Source organism: Chelonia mydas, chromosome 11 (genome assembly GCF_015237465.2).
Source record: "Chelonia mydas isolate rCheMyd1 chromosome 11, rCheMyd1.pri.v2, whole genome shotgun sequence".
Lineage (NCBI taxonomy): Eukaryota > Metazoa > Chordata > Testudines > Cheloniidae > Chelonia > Chelonia mydas.
In genome coordinates, this window is record NC_051251.2 from 60,356,507 (window position 1) to 60,379,187 (window position 22,681).

Below are 22,681 nucleotides of genomic sequence, written 5' to 3' on the forward strand. Positions count from 1 at the left end.
AATTTCCTGTGGTTCATTTAGAACCATCAAATGATTCATCCTTATGAAGAAACAAGGATTACTTTTGTGGTCCTCTTGATCCCCAGGTTTAGACGCAGCAAACATAGTGCCTCAATAATCCCTTTCACCCAAGCCGATTATCTGGATTTCACCTTCCAGACAATGAAGTTTTCTTTAAAAGATCACCATCACCACCCCTTTTCCTGGGTGGCTGCACATAACACTCTTGTTCAATACTCACCAAGAACCTGCTCCTGCAATGGTTTCTACAAATGTGTGACTTCACGGAATGGAAGGAATCCCATTGGAGTTGATGGGTTTACTCCCAGGAGAAAAGCGACACCTGTGCATAAGTCTTTGTAGGGCTGCGGGCGACGTTTCCGTAGAGCAGCAGCCGTGTTAGTCTGTATCCACAAAAAGAAAAGGAGGGCTTGTAGTGAGCTGTAGCTCACGAAAGCTTATGCTCAAATAAATTTGTTAGTCTCTAAGGTGCCACAAATACTCCTTTTCTGTTTCTGTACAGCGTTTTTCTCCTTCATGTAAATGTTGGGTTGCTCATCTAGGTCAATGACCAATCAGCACAACCAAGCACAACACAACACAAACAATCGGCACAAACGAGCAATCAGCACAAATCAAAATATCAGAGCCAAACAGCCACAAACAGTCTGGATCTGGATCTGGATTGCATGGCGTGAGCCTCTATCTCTGCTCTCAAATCCTCAGTAACATTGTCAGATCAGAGCCTTATGGTTAGATTGCTCCAGGACTGGCTGCGTGTTCTTCCTAGAAACCAAACAACTCCTTTCTAGTGTTAGTATCTGTCTTGCAAGTAGCTCAACTGCAAAAAATAGTGAGGCACAAGAGAGAGGGAAAGGAAGTATGGCGGGACCATCAGGCCTAACTCTCTGGAGGGAGACTGGGGTTTGGAACTGGAGCAGGGACTCTGCAAGAAAAGGAGCCCCAAAGAGCTGCCTACATGACTCATGGTCACTGTGAACACTGATTTGGGTGACATCTCTTAAGTTATCCTTCCTCTTTCCCCTCAGATCAGTGAGCCCATTGCAGTCTGTTCAGACTGGACTCTTTAATAATTATTTGTAGAAGAGCAGCACCTAGAACGTGCTTCAGCCCAGCTTAGCACCCCGTGCTGTACATATACATAGTAAGAGCCTGACTCTATCCCTGTCCCAAAGAGCTTGTTGCACACACAGACAAGACCGACAAAGGGTGGAAGGGGAAAGAGAGAGGAAGTGACTCACCCAGGGTCACAGGGCAGGACAACGGGAGGGAATAAAATCCAGGCCGCTCAAGACCCAATCCAGTGCCCCATCTACTAGATCACACTGCTTCAATGCTCCTCAGGGGTGAGCTATGCGCCACAAGGAAAAGGGACAGATCTGTGGCCTGATCCTGGCAAGCCCACTCAGCACACTACTGCTGTTTCCTTTGCCATTGCTCACAGCTTGAGGATGGTCTTCCGAGATGGCTCCTACAGAACTTCAGTGCCGCCTTCCTGCTCTATGTTCTCCTCATTTCGCCCCATGCACAGCGTTACCACCTGGATTATTGCAGAGATTGTTTTTTTTCCCCTTTTAAATGTACTTTTGTGACAGTCACCAAGGCACCGATGGACTAGGCCTCGTTTGTGGGTTCTTGAGGGCCCTTGGAGGATGAGACATGGAAAGCTGTTCCAGGCTTGGAGCAATGGGATGTTAACACACATGCAAATTATAGCAGGTAACACAAGTGGCAGTGGGGGGCAGGGGGAGGGAAGCCAAAGAAAATCATCTCCCCTTTGACTCCCACAGAATAATTCATAACAGAATTCATTTGTGTTCCTGGGGGTAGGTCTTGTGATAATATTCATTGCACTTGATCCACAGCTACACAGACGTACGGTTCTCTGTCATTCATTAGACAACTCTGGGTTGCCATAAGAGTTGGCACCCCGGCAGCATGTCTTAATTTATAAATGAGACTACACACATGGGCTCCAGTGGGAGTGAAGAAGTTAGTGGGCAAGTGAGCGGGCATTGTGGTGTCTTCTGTTCTGGGAGAGTGGTAAAGTGCAGACAATGGAAATTCAAAGGTCTGAGTCAGAATGTGTCTGTGCCCCAGGGCCTAGAACATGCCAAGACTGACTGTCCCTAGTACCTGTTGGGGAAGGATCGGGAAGATGCTTCCTGAAAAAGAGCAGGGACGGCAGGGTAAGAGATGTGGCTGGCTTAGGAGCTGAAGAACTGAATATATTAATCTGTTTTAGTCCTCGTGCAGTGTGTGTATGCACACAGGTGAACAGTGAGTGTGTCCCTGTGTGTGTGCTCACTGTCTGTGCCCTGGGGAACTCAACCTGGAAGTATTTGCATACCAAAAAGAATGCCATGATTGAGAGAAATTTTCAAAATCACCGATTTCTTGCAAATATATACACTGGATATTGACCAACAAACCCAGAAGATCCCAATGCCATGGTCAAGAATGAGCACTACCTCCTCTGTTACTGTACACACAGTCACTATTCTCACCTAGCTTAGTACCTGGCCCTATGCAACTTGTACCATTGAGTAGTTTTCTCATTACCGGCCTGATCCAAAAGCCCATTAAAGTAAATGGAAAGACTTATCGGAGTAGGGGTATGGAACAGCTTCCGTATGAAGAGAGATTAATAAGACTGGGACTTTTCAGCTTGGAAAAGAGATGACTAAGGGGGGATATGATTGAGGTCTATAAAATCATGACTGGTGTGGAGAAAGTAAATAAGGAAGTAAATAAATTTACTCCTTCTCATAACACAAGAACTAGGGGTCACCAAATGAAATGAATAGGCAGCTGGTTTAAAACAAACAAAAGGAAGTATTTCTTCACACAACGCACAGTCTGTGGAACTTCTTGCCAGAGGATGTTGTGAAGGCCAAGACTATAACAGGGTTCAAAAAAGATCTACATAAATCCATGGAGGATAAGTCCATCAGTGGCTATTAGCAAGGATGGGCAGGGATGGTGTTCATTCCCTCTGGGGCAACTGGCATTGGCCCCTGTCGGAAGACAGGATACTGGGCTAGATGGACCTTTGGTCTGACCCAGTATGGCCGCTCTTATGTTCTTATAGTGGACAGGGCACTGGACTGAGAGTCAGCAAACTTGGGTTTTATTCCTAGCTCTGCCACTGAACTTGTGTGTGACCTTGGGCAAGTCTCTTCACCTCTCTGTTTCTCTTCCCATCTGTCTCATTTATTTAGATGGTCAGGTCTTTGGGGTAGGGACTGTCTCTTACTCTGTGTTTATACAGCAGCTAGCACAGTAAGATCCCAGCCTCTAGGGGCCTCTAGGAACTACTACCATACAAACAAGAATTTAATTGGCTTTGGATCAGGCTGTTTCTCCCTTTCAAAACTAGCATCAGTTTTATTCCTGCACTGAGAACCCATGCAATGAAAACGTATGGTTGGAACATGCACTTGTGTTATTGCAGCAGATGCGATGGAAACACAAAAATCTTTGAGTGCCTCTCTGTGCTATTTTTACTTCCCTTTTGGTGGGCCTCTTATTTACCACTTAAAACACATCTGGCCTTAACTGCTTTAGTCTCACAACAGCTTATTTTAACTTTGTTACTTTATTTTTATTGCTACACTACGCAGCCTCAAAGAAAAGCCAAAAGAGCAATTTGAGCGGAGCATTATGTAACCCATGCACCTCATGTCAAGCCCTGGAAACCACAAGTAAATCCCCTCTCATTGAATTCGTCCAGTGCAGCAGCATTCTAGACTGCCTCTAGCAGAGGGGCAAAGTTCACCAAAGCCGTTGCCCAGAGCACATTTGCAGCATCAGTAATTTAGGGGGGAGGGGGATTCTAGGGGGTGATTTAATGGTCCAAACATATGTGCCATACAACAGTCAAATGTATCTTCAAGTCAAGAGGGAACAGTGCTATTGATCCATCATAAACCAATACTTTGCCAGCTGCCGAATACGGGGAAAATCCTGCTCCCGACTGTGTAAGGCTCACAGCCCTGAAAAGCAGCAGAATGACATGGTCTCCTCTGAGGCAACCCATGGAGGAACTGCAAGCTTGCAGATGCTCTCTTGGCGTGCTGCAGGAATAGCTGGGTTTGCCTATTCTCAGTCAGTGGTGCCCCCCACAGCAACAGGGAATTGGCCAGAAAGAGGCAGAGCATAGTCGCTAGAATGTCTGTGAACTGAGTGGCCCTATACATAATTCATATGTATGGACAATATATAAAAACGGACCTATGATCTCACTCTAAATGATCCCCAAATTTCTCCCTATTTACTTTTTAAGCTACAATACCCAGCCAACCATCAGAGTCTATGAGGACTTTAGCCTCAATGATATGTTTTCCCCATTTCTCTTGGCTTTTCTAAGTGCAAGGCCTCCACACTGAACAAATAATAAAGGATGTTCTCAGCAACTGCCGATCTGAGTGGGACAAGCCTAGCCGTGCCTAACGGAACAATCATGCGTGAGGAGACACGTTATTCCAGTGTTTCAGTCAGCCCTCCCGTCACTATCCTCTGCAGGCTCTGTCGTGGAGGCCCACAACAGTGAGGTTTTCCACATAAAGCCAGCGGGGTTGATGTAGCCACACGGATCAATGGTCCATCTGGAGTAGTCTCCTGTTTCCTGGAAGCTTCACAGGGAGGCATAAAACCTCCACCATGCACTTAACTGTGCAGGACTCCAGCATGGATGAAATGATTCCCTCTCCTCAGCTAGTGATCACCTTTTGTTCTTCAGCAGGAGGCATACCATGTAGCTCTTAGAATTAGCGTAACTGCAGATTCTAATTTTAACCCAATAAATTATTATTAGCAGTAAATATGCATATTATGGTGGCACCCAATGACTCAAGGGGGATTGGGGCCCCATTGTGCCAGGCACTGGACAGACACGGAAAGTGACAGTCCCTGCTCTGAAGGGCTTCCAGTCTAAAAGATGGACAGACGAAGGGTAGGGGATGGGGAAATGACACAGAAGCACATGAGCTTGGGGAAGAATTGGCATGGCTTTGACTTCAGTCAATAGGAGCAGAAGCCACCAAAGCAGGGACTGCTGCATTATGGCAGGGAGCGGGGGCATGATGGGGGGCCTCCACCTCTTTCCCCAGTACTCCTTGGATGCAGAGATGCTCAGGGGGAGACCCACCCCACTCTCTGGGAGCACTAGGATGTATCCAGGTGGTGCTTTCCCTCCCCACCCTCTTGTGGCCTTGCGGGGGGATGCTGCAGAGAGGAGTCAGCCAGAGAGTCCAGGTGGTAGGAGCAGAAGCAGCCAAAGCAGGGAGCTGTGACCAGTCAGAGAACTTTCCACAGTTTTGACTGGACGTCCCCTGCCCTGCGCTGATTGGCTGTGTGCTTCTACTCCCTGCCCCCCTCCCCAAGTCACTTGACCTCTGCTTCACTTCACACCTGCTCCTCTTCTCCCCTGCCCTGGCCCTCACCCCCCCTTTCTTTCCCTTTTCTTTCCATTTAACTGATCTCCTCGTAAGTAACCTCTCCACACCCCCCCTCTCCCCCGCCACCCAAAATGATAGAATAAGCTGCTATTTGCTGCCACCCATTGTTCACTCTGTTGGTGTGTTCTGTCCCTTCCCCCTGCCCTGGGAATGGGACTGTTTGTTGTTCTGTGTTTGTAGCACAGTGGGGCCCTATTTTTGATTGGCCCTTAGGCACAACTGTAATAAAGATGATTAATAATAATAATTGTATGTATTGTGGGATTGTTTTTTTTAACTGGGGGTAAAGAATAAGAAAGCAGGGAATGAATGTGTGTAGAAAATGTCTAATCCCTTTATTGATTCTCACTGAGCTCACTGATTTTTCAGCCAAGTCAAAGTTTAACTTGAAATCCATAGGACGAGGGGCCCAATCCATCTCTCAGCATATGTATACAGTACAAGTGCTATGGAGGCAAAGCTGCAGCCAAGACACTGTAGTGTAGACAATACAGTATGGAAGGGGTTTTTGTATCCCTGTAGTAAATCCACCCCCTAGAGAGGTGCTAGCTAGGTCGATGGAAGAATTCTTCCATCAAGTTTACAGTGGGGTTGATCTAATTATATCACACAGAGTGTGAAATTTTTCACAGCCGTCAGACAATAGCTAGGCTGACCTAAACTTCAGGTGTAGACCAGGCCTCAGTTACACCACTGTAAAACTGGAATAACTCCCAACATCTGTGGAGTTATTTAGGATTTACAGTGGTGTAAATAAGTGCAAAATTTAGACTTTAGGTTACATGTTTTTCCATAGTAATTATTTTTTCCCTCCATCTCTAGCATTCTGTAGAAGAATTCCTCAAGCTTTTGGTTAATTGGTTAGACATTCTCCCATAGGCACGTCCATTAACTTCTTCACTGCTTCATTGTTTCACTTCTGGAATTTTTTTTTCATATTGAGCAGTCATTTGTGAGCAAAGACGACAGACCTGTACTTAATGATGGCAATAGTTTCTGGGTTGCTGTGAGATTTTCAGGAAAGTCGTCTGTGGCTTGGAGGTTGTTAAACTAATTACTAGGCGTAAGGTAAAAACTCCAGGCTTAAGCTGTTGGTTGATACAGCAAGTGCCAGGAAATCTGAGGGCAAACATTTGGAAAAGAATCAAAGCAGCTGAGTGCTGAAATAAACCTGTTTCCCTTCCTTGCCTCCTGCTCCTCAGCTAAATTGTATGTAGAGGTAAATAGATAACTGTTAATAGATCTGCACCACTGTCGCAGAAGGGGAAATTTGATTGAATTTTCCTTTCTTCACAAGCCAGGCTGAATTCGAAAGAATTGCAGGAGTGTGACTGAAGGGCAGTATTTAGGTCTGTGTTCCCATCATGTCCTACAAGGAACTTAATTTTAGGATTGTATTGACTTCATTCAGCAGTGCCCATGGCCTATCCGTTGGCCACAATGAGTGATTCTTCTTAATAGAGTGTTCTGATAGTAACAGTCCCCTTTGTTGCAGGCTGCACTGGGGAATAATGAATCTTAATGGCATTGTGTTCTGTAGTCTCTAACTCATGTTGTTATCCATTGTCTCATAACCAGAACCCATCCGTAGAAGAGGCTGCTGCTTAATTAGCTTCTATTTTCAGTGATAGGGAACCTTGCCAATAGACTCTTGTTAATTCAGTATCAGATATGTTGTCTCAGTGATGCTCAGTTATTCAAAAATCTTTTATTTCAAATTACTTCCCCTCTTTGGAGCAACCATGGAGAGGAACACATCTTTCTTTTAGCACATCAGTATCCACACACATACTGTGCTCTCAAATATTTTCAACAGTATAAGGAGATCAGCTGCTGTGATGCTGAGTTAAAACAGAAGGTATAATGCCCTGTGCTCTGCTTTTGCAAGGGTTGATATCGCAAAAAGAAGAGTCTGAAAAATATCAAGTAGCAGTGTTTACACCTCGATGAAAGTAATGTGGTCTCACTAATTGGGTTATAAAATATAAATCACAGAGCCTGACAAACAATTCCCTTCTTCTCCAGTCCAAATTCTCTACTAAGAAAGTGAGCAATCCACTTGATGTAGAGCAGTGGTTTTCAAACTTTTTAGGCTGTATACCCCTTTCCAAATAATGTAATCTACTGCATACCCCATCTGAAATAGGGTCATCATATGCCTATGATTAGATTGCCAAGTCTTACTAAATAAAAATGTGTTGTCCACCATTATGACAGCTCACGTACCCGTAGGGGTACATATACCTCAGTTGGACAACCACTAGATGTAAAGCATTCTTTGGTATGTGGTGAAGATGAAGTTCCAAAACACACTAACCTCTGAGTGAAATAAACCACATGGCCCATCAGTACCCATTTGGCTACTGTATGGGCCCTGAGAAAATATAAAACTGCTAACAGAGAGTGGAAAGATACATATAGAGCATCTGTGTCTGAAGAATAAACTTCATTTACAGCAGAGGAAAAAATATACTCTTCAAGGGATCAGATACTGTGAAGCAACAAAACATGAATCAATATGGACTTCTAATTCCCAACTGACAAGCAACTGAAAGTGATTTAAATAAGACAGGTTTCAGAGTAGCAGCCGTGTTAGTCTGGAAAGGAGTACTTGTGGCACCTTAGAGACTAACCAATTTATTGGAGCATAAGCTTTCGTGAGCTACAGCTCAGTTCATGCATCTGATGAAGTGATCTGTAGCTCATGAAAGCTTATGCTGTAATAAATTTGTTAGTCTCTAAGGTGCCACAAGTACTCCTTTTCTTTTTTTAAATAAGACAGGCACCAATCAGAGCCAAGCTTACCAACAGAAACCATTGCACCATACAAAGAGCTAAAGGGATAGATCTGGGCACAGCACCTAAATAATTAAGTAAGTCATCAGGACATTGACTCTGTTAAAAGCTAGTGAGTTTCCTTATGTACTCTGAGAGAGGCCCAGCTGGGGCTTAAATGCTGGATCATCCTGTATTTCCCTGCTGAATAGAGAAAATCATTTGCAGAAGCTCTTATTTAAGAAGTCTTTAAGAGCACAGTCTGAAGTCACTTAATTTTAGTGGAGGGCCTGCTTCTGGACGTCCATCACATGAAAATGAGGAGGGGAAGAAAGGAGGGACGTAAATTATGATAGAAGGCAAATGGAAGTTTCTGCGTTATTTTAAAGCTAAAGTGGAAACCCACACGCATGTACGGGCTGTTTGAATTTTTTAGTGTATTATTGTAGCATATGATGAGTTAACCTGGCAGTACCAGGCAGTTCCAGTGAGGCAGAACCTCACTACAGAGCTGTTAGTGATGTATGGTTAAGGCCCTAACAAATTCATGGCCATGAAAAACGCATCACAGACTGTGAAATCTGGTCTCCCCCTGTGAAATCTGATCTTCTGTGTGCTTTTACCCTATACTATAAAGATTTCACAGGGGAGACCAGTGTTTCTCAAACGGGGGGTCCTGCAGGGGGGTTGCAAGGTTATTTTTGGGGGGTTGCAGTATTGCCACCCTTACTTCTGCATAGCCTGGGTGGCTGGAGAGCGGCGGCTGCTGGCCGGGAGCCCAGCTCTGAAGGCAGCGCCCTGCCAGCAGCAGCGCAGAAGTAAGGGTGGCAATACCTTACCAGGCCGCCCTTACTTCTGCACTGCTGCTGGCAGGGCGCTGCCTTCAGAGCTGGGCTCCTGGCCAGCAGCCGCCGCTCTCCCGCCACCCAGCTCTGAAGGCAGCCACCAGCAGCAGTGCAGAAGTGAGGGTAGCAGCACCACAATTCCCCCTACAATAACCTTGCTGTTTGGGTCAGGACCCCTACAACTAAACACCATGAAATTTCAGATTTAAAGAGCTGAAATCATGAAATTTATGATTTTTAAAATCCAATTGACCAAAATGGACCGTGAATTTTAGTAGGGCCCTATGTATGGTGAAACATTAAACCTCTGGTGCTCAGTGATTATTTAAACATGGGCCTTTTTTTAAAAGAAAAAGAGTAATAGAGGATGAAGCACAATTTCCGCCCCCCCCCCCCCCCCGGCTTTCACATTGGATAGGGAGGAGGAAAAAGACTGTTTTCCTCTTTTGGGAATTTTGTTTCTCAGAAGGTGCATGTGCCCGTATCTCTGTCCTCTGGTGAACAGTTAAGTAACATCCTGGCTGGGAAAATCAGAGATTTGCTGTGACAAAAATGATGAAATTATTTATTTATTTGTGTTACCATAGCACCTACAAGCCCTAGTCATGGACCAGGATCCAATGGCAAAGAGCTCTCAATGAAAATACAAAGGGCCAGATCCTCAAAAGTTTTTAGGCAACTAACTTCTTTTGAAATCAATGGTGCCTAAATAGCTTTGAGGATCTGGGCTAAAAAGGCTAAAGAAAACATTGTGGGACATGGCACACTCTCTGGGCTCTCTCATTTCCTCATGTTATAGCTCTCTTCTAAACCTGGGCCTCTTGTTCCTATAAACTTTTTCCCCAAAAAACATCAGTGTGCTCTTAGTTGCTGCTTTGTCCACCCCACTCCCACTCTCTTCCTGCACTCTCTTGTTGGTTAGTGGTTGGCTTTTTAGAAATCCATAGTCCTTTTGTTATCAACCAACAACGACCATATACCTATCCACTTCTGCATTGTCCCGTTCACATTGTGTAGTCACCCAGGCTGCCCTGGTGGGTCTGCTACGTCTGCTACTGTAGATTTTCATTGATAGATTTAGACATATTTCAGCATATAGGAATTGCTTTTGAAAATATCAATAATTAAGCATGTCATGCTATCTCCATCTAAGGTGACTGAAGTACCACACTAATGGGTACACGATAGATACAGAGAGCTGCCAGAGGAAGAACTTCCTCCTGTCACCTTACACTTGGTTCATCCCTGTCTCTCCTGCTAGGGCTGAGTGGTCCATATGAGATCTTACAGCTCCTTGGGCTTAAACACACTTCATGGCCCCTACTGGCCTCACCTCTAACGTTGGGCTGAAACCCAAAAATGACTTGGGCATGGACAAGAGAAACATCACTGCTGACCCCGTCCTGTAAAGGGGCAGGGGTTTCTCTTGTTAACTAGGGAACGGAGACTAGAAGTGCCTTCCCCCAGCAACTAACATGGTGACTGGACAGCTCCTGCCCCCAAAGATCAGAGTGGTGATGGGGCCTCTTCCCCCTCATCAGAGGGTCTCTAAGAGGAAGCTCCTATCTACTGTCATTCAGAACTATGAGTTTGGGAATTTAGCTATCAGGACAAGGGCTTATCACAGGTGTAAGATTTTGGTTGACTTGCATAGAGCCAGATTGGCAGAGATGAAAAGGCTGGATGGAGCAGGCCTACTCACCTGCCCCTTTCCAATGAAGTAATTCCCTCTACTAAATTCATCCTGTCTCCATGACATCAAAAGAGAACATATTTTTTTAACAACAAAAATGACTTGCCCACATCAGTGATTAGCTACATTTATTGTCATTTAAATTGTTTTTATCTAGAAGTTGATTTTTAAAAGTGTCTGAATCTGGATAGAAACTATTTTGGATGTTCAAATGCCAAACTAACAAGCGACGAAGAGATTGTAACATGGAGAAGCCCCTGAATGGGTAACTTGCACCCTTCAGCCAAGATGTATTTTGGAATGGGTTGGGCTAGTCAGTCCTCAGAATAAGATTTTTATAATGGAAATGCCAGCTGACTCATAACCATAGCAGCACATCTGCTCTGTTATAGTGGTTGTGTAATTGTTTAATACAGTTTTTAACTCCGCCTATCAACCAGCGCTGTGGGCACTTTCACAGCATAAAAACATGCAATTATCCAAACAAATCAAAATGCTAATGACCTTTCTTGAAGGGCAGATACAGCCCCAGTATGCATTACACGATCTCCTTAAAACACCCACCACAAGCCAATTTAAAACAAAGGGCAGGGGGACAGATCCCACTCTGGTGTAAATCAAAATAGCTCCACTGATGAACTGGCGCTGCTCCTGGATTTACACCACTGACATCAGAGAACTGAGCTGATGTACTCCACGGAACTGTGCTGATTTACAGCAGCTGAGGATCTGCCCCATAATATTTAGAACATTTTCTTCCTAGCCCAAAATGGAGTGCCTCCAAACTCTAGCCCCAAGTCTCAGATACACCCAAACATCTCCCCCAGCCAGCTCAGGAAAAGCCTGGCAGAACATGTGGCTTTTGAAGCCTGCTTCTGAAGGCCACCAATGCTGGTCTGGCAAGCCAAGGCAGAAAGCAAGTCTAGCAGCTAAGGGGTCCACAGCAAGAATGCCTTGTCACCACTGGTCTCCCACAGGACTTAGATGGCCTACAGATGTTACATAAACAGAGATGTATCTGACAAATTGCCAGGACCCAAACCATTTAGCCTGCTTCAGTGGGCAGTGAATCAGATCCTTAGTGTTTTACAGGACAAAATCAACATAAACGACCCAGGAAATCAGCTGACAGTGCTACGCTTGAAGCACCCAGTATAATATGTTCTCTGTGGGTAACATTGCTCAATCTGGTGTTAACCATGCTGCACTAACTACAATACCCAGATGAGTTTAAGGCGTTGGCCCAGTAATCTAGTCTCAGGGTGGGAAGGGCACAGATAAAACTTGTACTTACTCCCTTGACTCTCAGTCAATAGATTATAAATGCAACATTTGCATTGCCTCAGGAAACTAAGTAGGGTTCTGACTATAGAAATGGTACCTAAGTGCAAAACTGAGATCCAGAATCCAAAATCTCAACATTGTCTGGCTCCATGGGTTTGGTTGGTCTGTTATAGACATAGAATCCAACTGGAAAACGTGGAGAATGCCTTTACTTTGTTCAGAGTAGGGGTTCTGGTCTGGTCAGTTGCTAATTTCAGTTGCTAATTTTGGTAGTGCAGAAATGTTTGGAGGGGGGGAAAAAAGTCAAAATATACCAGATTTTGCTCTGGTGAACTTTTAAATACAGAAATAAAAGGCTCAGGCAACATGACATTTGGTGAAAGGCAGAAACTATTGTGTTGCTGATGTACTTTTGGTTATGAAATGTTAAAAGGAAAAACCCTCTTAGAATTATAAAACAAACGGAGCTTCTGCACCTGGGCAGCCTGTGCGGTGTAGGGTGATTCAGAAAAAAAATGCTTCAAGAATTAAGCGTGGCCTCTATTAAGAATACTGGCAATGCAAATATCCAAAATACTGTCCTGAATTTTCACCGTTCTCCTGTGAGACCTCACATTGCCTTCCGAATGAAATGAGAACCGTCGTCTTTTTAAATTGCTCCCTGCTTGCACCAATGTCCATGATCTTTTGACTTCTTCAATAATTGTAAGTCACTCTACACAAGGCAGGTTGATTTACGTGGAAGGGAGCTTTTTTGTTTTTGTTTTGAATTCCCCAGATCAATTTTTTTTTCTTGAAACCTCATATTCTTCTGCAGCATAACTGGACAAAAACTTTAGGCTGCGTTCTTGAACAGAAACATCAGACTAGTGGAAATGAAATAAGAAATGTAATTTGTAGTCACAGAGATGAAGTTTTTCTCCTCAAAGATTTCAGTTTGGTAAAATCAATATACTTCAGAAAACTCTGGATATATTTGGGGTTCATAGGAAGAAAAACTCTGGATTTTCATGAATTTCCTTGACCGTCCAAAACTGGTATAAAGGCATTACACATAATTTCCACTCTTTGTCCTTTTAATAAGTAGTGATGAGCCACTGGCCACCAGCCCATCCTTGCATCCTGGTGGCATGGTCTCACCACATCCAGCAACTCATCTCCCCCACCCTTCCATGCTCTTGTCCTTCAAGGATCAGTAGAACTGGGTTCTTCTCTCCTTCTCTCCAAGCTGTGATGATCTAGGGATACTTCTGTAGGACTTCTGAATGCTGAGTGAGATTGTGAATCCTGTGTATCTATATCAGGTTGCAAACTCCATTCTGAATGTGCAGCCTTTTGCCTTCTCTCTGGTCTGTCTGTTTGCTTTTGTGTTGGCTTGAGGTTTCAGAGGGTGGTGGCAAACATAACAGGAGAGTTGTTGCAGTTCAGTGCTTTGACTATTGAATGTAATTGCTCTACAAAAAGGACGGGCTCCCAACCCAGGGGAACTGGATTAGCCCGAGGGAAGCCACCTTAGCAACAGTCACCTGGCAGGAGTTTGTGCACATGTGGGAAAGCTGACAAGGGCATGACGCCTGATGCATGGGGCTGGAGGTTTTAAAAGAGCAGAAGCTGGTCTGTTCAGGAGTCATTTTCTTCCGTCCATGAGGGAGAGACCAGGCACCATGTGATAGTCCGCATGCAGAGGACACTGATGGTCCTGACTTCCTAAGGATTCCCAAGGAAGGGGTGAGATAGAAAGGGATGAGCGTGGCATCTACTGTTGCATATGATCTATACTCTCCTGTGCTTTATTGATTAAGTATAAAAGAGCATAAAGGTGTTAGACTGTGAGAAGTGTGTGCGCTGACTGCTTTACAACTACTATGTGGTCCTGGAAGAGATAAACTGTGACCAGAAGCTTTATACCTTTGGGGTGGAGTTCTGGGAGAGAGTGTGTTTAATTACCTGGGAAGAAGAAAGGTCAGTGTTGCATGCAGAGGGGCTAGGTGGCTGGACAGCAGGTTCCAACATTCAGAGGGGGATGCCAGATAGGAGGTCTGCACCCAGAGAGTGTGCTTGGGGACCCCAAGATTAGGGCACTGCCTCCATTCAGGCTACAGGGGCCTGGAACACCTAGGGATCTAGAGCAGAAGAGGTTTGGATTCCCCTTATAGCAGTCCTAGTGGATTGCTAGGATCTGTGACACAAGCCACTGGACATATTTCCAAGGATTAACTTCTTCATTTTAATGTTAATGAAGGAAGAGGAAGAATGATCTTGTGGTTAAATTCTAGAACAGTGAGACAAGAGATTTGCCTTCCAGTCACTTCTCTGCCACAGACTTATTGAATGACCTTGGGGCCTTCACTGAATCTCCAGGCCTCCAATCACCATCAGTAAAAAGGGGAGACCACCAAACTCATGGGGATGGTATGGGCTTAATTAATTAATATCTGTAAAATGCTATGAGATCATTGGACAAAAAAGGGCGCTACCTTGTATCAATGCAAAGTAAAAATTTATTGTATGAAACGTAACGACATAGGGGATCTCTGTAAATACAAGCATGGGCAGTAATAGGATTTTATATTGTATTTCACTGACGTAACACCAGCGGCACTTTACCGGTGTACTGCCCTTACCGCTCTGTGCTGATTAGCACATTTATTTACAGCCACCTTGCCCCATCTATTGGTCACCGTTGTGCATTACATTTTGACAAGGGAGACTGACTGTGAAAGAGTATTTTTCCACTGACACTGAGGGTATATGTACATGGCAATCAGAGGTATGATTTCACCACATGTAGACAGAGCCAAGCTAGTTTTAATCTCACATCAGGTTATTCACATCCACCAGTGCAATGCCTATGGCTTCAGTAGAGAGATTCCTGATTTACACCAGGGTGTGAGGAGACTCAGGCCACCCCAGAGGGGTGATGAATGAGCTCTTCTCCCAGGACAATAAATCCTTCCCATCTTCCACTTCAGTTTAAACACTGCCCATCACCTCTTCAGTCCCTCTTACACCTGTTCTTGGTGTCACCACTTCGGCTGTTCAAAGAACCCCAGGAACAGGACCCACACAGTTATTAGAAAATTAGACTCCTTTAAAGGGTTGGGATTGGGTCCTGTCTGAACATGGCCTTAAAAGCAGTCCTCTGTCGGCTTGCACACCTAGCTGACAGCTTGTCTCCTTCCAAGGATGACTTAACTCAGCTCAGTTTGACATATTGGAGCCTCCAGGCCAGAATCTGCTCCGTTACATCAGTGTAACTCTGAGTAACACCATTGATTTTTATACTGAAATTTCACCAGGGCAACAGAGAAGAAGTTGGCCCAATTACACTGTTGCTGTATGAATAACGAAGTGCACTATTTCGTCCACTCATCTAATTGTGCAGTGGAGAATGAAATTGAAGACCTGGACTTATGTACCACCAACAGAGCGAGTCTTGTGGGCCCCAGTTCTGGGTTACATGAATATGTCAACCCATAGCTCAGTGAAAACGAGACTATCATCTATAGGTGTGCATTGACATGTCAGCTGGGAGGGGCCTGCCATGAAAGTAAGCCATACGGAATAGAAAATGTATGATGCGCATTTCCCTCTTGATGGAGGTTGCTAGAGAACTAACTGTACTAGAAATAAGTTCAGCAGTAGAATTATGAATCATTAATGCTGGGGTGTGTGTTTCTGTGTGCTTTTGTTTCATGATTGCACTCTGAAATTGTGATACTCATGCTATGGTATAATGTTGGGAAAAGGTTAATAATATAATGTACAATATGAAATTTGATGATACTGGGATTTATTCCATGTGGCACTAATATGTTGGGTAGGGAGAAAGGGATGCAGGGAGCCTTCCCCCCGGCACTAGAAAGGCAGCACTAGAAGTGTGCTAGGTGAGAGGGGACCAGATACTACCCTGCCCAGTCCATCACAGCTGCAAGTGGGATGGGCTGATGGCTTAGGGATGTAGCCATCTAACTACCTGTCTAACTACCATCAGTTATGGTTGGCAGGACGGGCTGTGTTGGTCTCCTCATTAAGGCACAGAGGGTTTGTATTTAACACATTATTTTCATTTATACTCCACCTAACGCAAGCACAACCACAGCCAGAGCCTGGTGTTGACCAGAGCCAGAGCCCCACTTTCCAAAATGGAGGATGAACTTCGGCCCCTCGGCAACACCCCACATCCTTACTGACAGCTGCTCCACACAGATGTGGGGCAGAGGGGGTGCCTGGGGGGGGAACACTGATTCTTTATAAAGCAGCAGGAAGGTGAGTACCCAGCATGCTGCCCTGAACGATCCTGTACTATGCTGGCACAATGGCTCTGGAATCCTTTGGGTGGTTAGCATCCACCTCTCCCCATCTACCTCCCTATCACCCTTGTATGGTTGCAAAGAGATCCAGCAGAATCCAGCTTATGGTGTCAACTGTGTAATGCTGCATATGTACAAACTGGTCATGTACAGTTATCTTGACCAGCCTCTGGAAGAATGTTCCTGTCCCAAGCTCTACATCGCTATTACTTATCACAGAATCATAGAAATGTAGAGCTGGAAGGGACCCCAAGAGGTCGTCAAATCCAGCCCGCTGCGATGAGACAGGACCAAGTAAACCCAGACCATCCTGGACCGGTGTTTGTCTAACCTGTTCTTAAAAACCTCCAATGATGGGGATTTGAGAACCTACCTTGGGAGCCTATTTCCTTATAGTTAGAAAGTTTTTCCTAGTATGTAACCTAGATCTGCCTTGCTGCAGATTAAGCCCATTATGTCTTGTGCTACATTCAGTGGACATGGGGAACAATTGATCACTGCCCTTAACATATCTGAAGATTGTTATCAGCTTCCCCCCTCAGTCTTCTTTGCTCAAGACTAAACATGGCCAGTTTTTAACCTTTCCTCATAGGTCATGTTTTCCAACCCTTTTATCAATTTATCCACATCTCTCCTAAAGTGTGGCACCCAGAACTGGATATAGTGCTCCAGCTGAGGCTGCACCCCTGCCGAGGTTGAATTACATCCTATTAATACACCCCAGAATGATATTAGCCTTTTTCACAATTGCATCATATCATTGACTCATGTTAAATTTGTGATCCCCTATAACCTCCAGATCCTTTCAGCAGAACTACCAAAGGCAAAATGGGGACTACGTGAAGTAGTTTGCACTTTGATCTTGTTGAATTCAGGCCAATTCTCCAATTTGTCAAGGTTGTTTTGAATTTTAACCCTGTCCTCCAAACTGCCTGTAACCCCACCCAGCTTGGTGTCAGTTGGGGATTTTATAAGCAAACACTTCCACTTCATTATCCAGGTCATTCATGAAAAGATTGATCAATACGGGACCCAGGACTGACTTCTGCAGGACCCCATCTGATATGCCCTCCGATTTTGCCAGTGAACCATTGATAACTATTTTTGGATACAGTCTACTACCTCATGAGTAATTTCATCTAGACCACATTTCTCTAGTTTGCTTATGAGAATGTCATGTGCAACGGTGTCAAAGCCTTACTAAACTCAAGAGATATATTTCACGGTACTTGCCAAATTGGCGCTGTCTTCATCTTTCTGCTGTCGGAGTGAATGTAGCGTTTTCCTATACTTAAATACTGGAATAATTGCTTGAGGCTGCTGAGGTCAAAGCCCAGTAAATCTCCCGTGCCCAGCCATACAACTATCGAGAAATAAATTTCAGTTTCAAAGGTTTGTTCCATTGATTTATCTCTGGAGCCATCTCAGTTTCCTCAGCTCAGCCATATCATAACTCAAATGTTTAGTATTAGATGACATGCACAATAAATTAAATATATATATATACACACCGTGTACTGGCGAACCAAAGCCCTGAAGGACTTAAATACAAACAAAATGTGGATGACTCATGCAATAGCTCAAGGCATCTTCTAATCCTGTCCGATTGTCTTGTTTTTCCACATAGACTGTGCTATGCACATGACTGACATGATTCTTTTGCTCGGTGTAGTTGCAAATCAGGGTCTTTTCTCTATTCTTGGGTATCATCACAAAGCTCAGACATTTTACAGCTTCTCTGCTCTGGGGTCACACCGGAATACATACAGCAATAGCCAGACATTTAATGAGATAAAAGGATGATTAAGAGCTAATGTCAATGTAATGTACCATGATAATCATTTTCTGCTGCTAGATAAATGATGATGCAGGTGATCCAGTTGCAGGTTTTTTAATCTGATGGACTCTGAGGCAGTCCTGCCAGTTGCGCGCTGTGTGTAACAACAGCTTGGACACAAAGGGTCAGATCCTCTGTTGTGCTGGGGATACTCAGTGCCGCACCATCGGCAGATTCCGGCTGTAAATCTCAACCCGCTGGAGGACCACTCAGGTACAGTGGGATTCTTCTGTGACACGCTGCCAGCTCAGCAGTCCCTATGCCTTCCCCTGGTGCTAGGACACACGTGCGACCAGGATGATGCTAGACAGCTCTGCTCCCATGCAGTTTTGGCCCTTTGGGTCTATTGACACCTAGTGTAAGAGCTGCCCTCAAGCTGCTGTAAGCTACACCTGGTGATCAGGTCTGCAGAGTACAAAGGGGAGCTTTATGCCACATGAGGAGTCCTTCCCCACCCAGACATGGGCTGAGGGCAGTTCAGCTGCATGCCAAGATAGGACTCTGTCCAAAGCTCTTTGCTGATTGACTGGTTGAGCTTCACAGAGCACCTGAAGTGAACACAAATGGCCCAGGTGGTAAGATGCTGCTGTTGTTTTACTGCGTGATTCCTGCATTGCTTCAGGTTAATTGGACCAGAGGACGGATACGTCCTGAACTCCAGAGAACCAGAAAGGATTGTAGCTTTGTAGAAGTACATTGGAATCAGCTGTCCATTTTCTTGACTATTTCATTTGGTGGAATACTTTTCACACAAAACTTGAAATTATAAATGAGAAGAAAACACGTAACAATTGTTTAAGGAATTGCTGCAGGTGAGTAGCACAGTTCTACCTATAAAAGAGTTAATACAGATCAACTCCTGTGCTACACAATATTTCCCATAAAACACGTTTACTGTGGCAGAAGTCCATGGCACTTGGGCAACCACAGATGATGATTTCCAAGAAACAATTTATACACTTGGCTAGAAGGGGCATAGTAATCCAGACAAGCCAACTATGATGTGTGCAATGTCCTTCCTTTCAAACAAAGGGGGAAAAAGGTAAACACTGGGTGTACATGAGGAACACCCATTATTATGAAGGGCTTTGGGAATGATATGAGTTCCAAAGACAGACGAGCCCACGATAGCCTAGAAACTGGTCATATAGGCACTACAGAAATGCAGGCAAGTAGCTGGAGAATTTGGAGCTCCACATGGAAGTGGCAAGTGTAAATACTACAAACAAGAGGCAGGGGTGTTGCTCTTTAAGATCAGCTGAAGGGTCTAGTAGATTGTCGGTGGATGGTGCAGCTAGGTGGGCTCTGGAGAGTTTCCTCCCGTTTTCCAATGACGCTGTGATCTGCCTCAGGGATGTGTCACTTGAGCATGGCAAGGGGATGGGGGAGGCTGTGAGCAGCTGGTTCCCCCTGCCCGTCCATGACGCTGACTATGGTGCAGCCATGGGGGCGCACTCAGCAGTGAAATGAGGAGCAGCAGTGGGGACAGAGGAGGGCAGCATCCGGAGGAGGAGGGAGCACATCTTCTTCATCCCTCCCATTAGCTTGGAGCCACTGGATCTTAGCAGCTGCTGGGTTGGGGTTTTTTTTTTTTTTTGTAAAACTGTTTTTGTAACAATTCCTCAGCCACCCTCTGGCGACTCCCCTGGAATCCCAACCCCCGCGTAAGAATCCCTCCTTTGCGGTGCTGAATGGATGTGCTTGTAAAACTATGGAGCAAAGCTAATGCAGGAGGCTGAACAAAGCCCTGGTGCTTGCCGTGCTGCTCATTTGACTTCAGCTGAACACCAGGCCTCAGTCTGGCTCATTTAATTGCACTCGGCTACCTCAGCTGCTGAGCAGTGTCCTCAGTGTGGCTCACTGGTTTGTCCTCAGCAGAATGCACTTTTTTGCTGCCGCTCACGCGCTGCAGCCATTAGGGGGGTTGCTGGCTCATCACTTTTTTTGCTGACAAAATAATTGTCAGAGCGTTGTGTGCCGAGCAGTGCCAGTAATTCTGGTCATGAGCAAGCATATTTAACCATTTCGATCTTCCTCGCCGATCTCACCACACAGGATGGCACAATTTGATTCTACCACAGTGAGAACCTGATATTTCTGAAGATAAGGAACATTTTGAAGTGAACAAAAGGAAAACGCAGCAGAGAGAAAACTGGGGGAGAAAAGGGGGAATGGTTTTAAAGTAATACAGCTAGAAAATGATTAAACAGTCAAATGAGTGAAGATGGTTACAGTTTGTACGGGGAGCTGCTCTGAGTCACTGCAGGCATGTACTGTAAAATGCTCTACACCCCATTTCCCAGAAGGCGACCACTTTGCACAGCTTCAGGACTTTTATGAAGGGCATTCAGTATAGAAGCAACATTTTCCAAGTACCCATACTCACCACATGCAGGCAACCAGCGCCACAGTATCTCATTAACTCAATGAGACAAAATGTATTGGCTCCCATTCTCATTTACACTAAAATCATTTTACACCGACCTGTCATTGTAAGGTTGCCTTAACGTGAGCGTCAATTACATTTGGACTCACTTTAAGGTCCCTTTGCCCTGCCAGAGCAGTGTGGCCTAAGGCCTGATCTCACCTAAATTTTGTTTTTAAATAGGGATGCGACTTTTTTTTTTTTAAACCCAGAGTGACACCAGTACAGCCCCTAGTGTGGATGCAGTTATACTGGGATAACTGACAGACCAATGCTGTTATTTCCCTTCCCTCATGAGGGTCGCTACATAGGATAAAGCACATTTATACCAGTCAAAGTACACCCACACATCGGGGGACTGTATGGTTTTATCTGTACTGGGATAGCTGAAATGGTACAGCTTTCGTGTGGAGAAAAGAATTTAGTGTCAACGAGAATCAGGACTTTTACTTCTGTATTTTTACAAGACAACGTTTTCCTGTCAGTTGAAAATCATAAAAAGAGGGCTAATATCATGGCCATTTAAAATTGCCAACAAAAGGGAAAATTTTCGCAGATAAAACCTTAGCAAGGAAGATGTCTATCTACTTGCAGTTTCTTCTACCTCAAATGCAACTTTAACATTTTTCGCTCAGGCTTAGCAGTACATTGGTGAAGAAGTCATTTCGATAAAGTAGGAGATGCTTCATTGTTGTTGTTTTTGCTAAACAGCTGATATTTTAAAAAATAAAATGCAGACGCTTGGGGCTGAAGCTGGTGAAAACATCGGAAAAAATATTTGCAAAATTCCCCCTTCCTTTTTTACTCAACATTTCATCAAAGTTACAAAATTCAAAAAAGATTTCCACCATCTTTGGTTAGGGCCTGATTTTAACTGGTTTTCATAACCTGTGACAGATAATCTCATAGAATATCAGGGTTGGAAGGGACCTCAGGAGGTCATCTGGTCCAGCCCCCTGCTCAAAGCAAAAAAAATCCCCAATTTTTGCCCCAGATCCCTAAATGGCCCCCTCAAGGATTGAACTCACAAGCCTGGGTTTAGCAGGCCGATGCTCAAACCTCTGAGCTATCGCTCCCCCCCTCAAAACAAAAACAAACAAACATATTGAGGGGCTACTCACAAGCCCCCCTTTCCTTTCTCCCCACCTAATGATCTAGCAGTCCTGCTTCACAAGCTCTTTCACCCTAAATACTCAACATCTGTAAAAAGAACTCTGCTTGCTTCTCCTATGCATGCCTCTGTTAGCCTACGCAGCTACCAGTTACACTACCCTACTAGCTTACTGCCCGATATCAGCTTGTCTTTATGTCAAGGATCTGTGCACTCTATGGCAAGTGAGACTTTAATTCCAAGCCGGTGGCTTTCCCAGCTGGGTTTGGCACCTGAGGAAAAGTGGGAGGCCAGTTGCGATTGTGGGATAAGCACATGAGTTGGATGTTTCTGCTGAAACGATCCATAGGGAAAGTTAACCACTGGACATCTGGGGTGTCAGATTTATCCCTGTGGGTTCACACCTCTCAGAGCTATTATTTCGGGCACTTGGTAGATGCAGGAGGAGAAGTTTAGACAACGCTGCCTCCGTTTACAGATTTAAGCTGTTGTTCACAACGGCAACAGCTAGTTTTGATTTGTTTTATGAATGAAAATATAGATCCCGGAGCACAGTTATGTGGCAAACAGTGGATTTGGTCATGGGCTCCACTCACCGCCGATGGCACCTTGTCCTGGCCATCCTGGGGATTAGCTCTGCCAGGTGCTGCCCTCCTCTGGCAGTGTCCTTATCCGTCACCCTTTCTCACCCCGCGGGCCCCTCTCGCTCCGGGAACTGCAGCCTCCTCTTCATAACTCAGCCCTCTGGCTAGGTGGCTATGTGGCTCCCCCTTCCATGGGGTTATGTAACCAAGTCTTTCCAGAAGAAATCTGGCAGTCTACTGTCCTCTGCCTGGTTGGTTCCACATCCCCAGTGGCTGGTGGGGGATTACGGACCCTCCCTCTACTCTGGATTCCAGCTCAGTGGCAAGATCTGCA

The 22,681-nt window shown here is 44.9% G+C and overlaps 1 long non-coding RNA gene across 2 annotated transcripts in view; it reads right to left on the reverse strand.

Moving 5' to 3' along the window:
* LOC122462365 overlaps nucleotides 1–22,681 on the reverse strand; it is a 101,126-nt gene that overhangs the window by 26,700 nt on the left and 51,745 nt on the right. For both annotated transcript variants that reach the window (XR_006284868.1, XR_006284867.1), the window contains exon 2: nucleotides 242–404. This is a non-coding gene — a long non-coding RNA (uncharacterized LOC122462365). The remainder of the gene's footprint in view (nucleotides 1–241; nucleotides 405–22,681) is intronic.